Source organism: Cornus florida, unplaced genomic scaffold (assembly GCF_030987335.1).
Source record: "Cornus florida cultivar Cherokee Brave unplaced genomic scaffold, ASM3098733v1 CherokeeBrave_3.0.0_Hap2_Chr10, whole genome shotgun sequence".
NCBI lineage: Eukaryota > Viridiplantae > Streptophyta > Magnoliopsida > Cornales > Cornaceae > Cornus > Cornus florida.
In genome coordinates this window covers 91,332-92,623 of record NW_026775580.1, presented here as the reverse complement: position 1 = coordinate 92,623, position 1,292 = coordinate 91,332, and the positions used below count along the sequence as shown (strand labels likewise).

The window sequence follows — 1,292 nt, the reverse complement described above, 5'->3', positions numbered from 1 at the left end:
GATGATTTACCAATTGCAGAAGCAGTTCACTGTTTAAAGGATCACTACGAACCAGGTGCATACAACTCTTCATCTGTAGTTCGGTATCCTCAAGTGAGGGCCCCTCACTATGAAATTAAGGCCAGTACTCTTCAGTTACTGCCTTCTTTTTACGGCCTATCAAAAGAAGATCCATACCGGCACTTGGATGACTTTGCAGAGGTGTGCAGAACAATAAAAATCCAGAGTTTTGACGATGATGTGCTCAAGCTACACCTTTTCTCCTTTTCATTAAAGGATAAGGCGAAGGACTGGTTTAATTCATTGCCAGCCGACACCATCACTACATGGGCTGAATTGCAACAGAAGTTTTTGAACAAGTACTTTCTCATGGTGAGAACTACTCAATATCGAGATGTTATTACTAGTTTTGCTCAAGGGCCTGACGAGCCTTTTCATGAGGCTTGGGAAAGATTCAGAGACCTTCTTCGGAAGTGCCCTCATCATGACATGCCAAAATGGCAGCTTGTCAACTTCTTTCATAAGGGGCTCAATGAGGCACAAAGGTATATGGTGGATGCTTCTTGTGGTGTAAATTTTATGTTGAAGAGTGTAGAGGAAGCATGGCAACTCTTCGAAAATATATCTGATAATTCAACGCAACATGTCTTACCTCCCGTAGTAAGACCTCCTACCATATTGAGGAGAGCAGAAAGTGAGAATGAAACAGGAATAAATCAAGGGCTAGTGAGCCAAATTGAGGCATTAACCAAGAAGGTTGATCAATTGATGACTTCACAGTCAAATTTTATTCCTCCTGCGACTAATGTTCAAGGCTTTGAAGTGTGTTATTTCTATTCCAGTCCAACTCACCATGTGTCCATTTCTCACATGAAACTATATTGCTCGTTTCTTTTACCCGTTTCACCTCCGGCGACCTCCATTCCTTCTGTCCTCCATTGTTAAGGTTTCTATTGGTTAATTCTAAGTCCCAGTGTGTTCCAGAGATTTTAAAAATCATTAATCATTAACCAACATCAATCAACACAAGGAATATGCAAGAAAGAGTTAAAACAACCAATTACCAATTCATGAACACATATTGATTTAATCAAATCTAACATGCAAACCAGATTAATTTTAAGGTTTCCTAATGTGTTTCAGAACTAATAAGATTCTTTATCCATCAACTACCATCACTTAAATCATGAATTATGTAAAAAAAAGGTAAAATAAACAATTAACAGTTTATGAACACATGTTGATTAAAACAGTGCAAGCATGCGAACCAGATTGATTTAAGATCTTTATCT

The 1,292-nt window shown here is 38.3% G+C and overlaps 1 non-coding gene across 1 annotated transcript; it reads right to left on the bottom strand.

Moving 5' to 3' along the window:
- Positions 1 to 386: 386 nt before the first annotated feature.
- On the bottom strand, positions 387 to 491 carry LOC132280516 (small nucleolar RNA R71). Its single transcript, XR_009471587.1, has one exon. It is a non-coding gene; the product is annotated as a small nucleolar RNA R71 (small nucleolar RNA).
- Between the last annotated feature and the right edge of the window lie 801 nt (positions 492 to 1,292).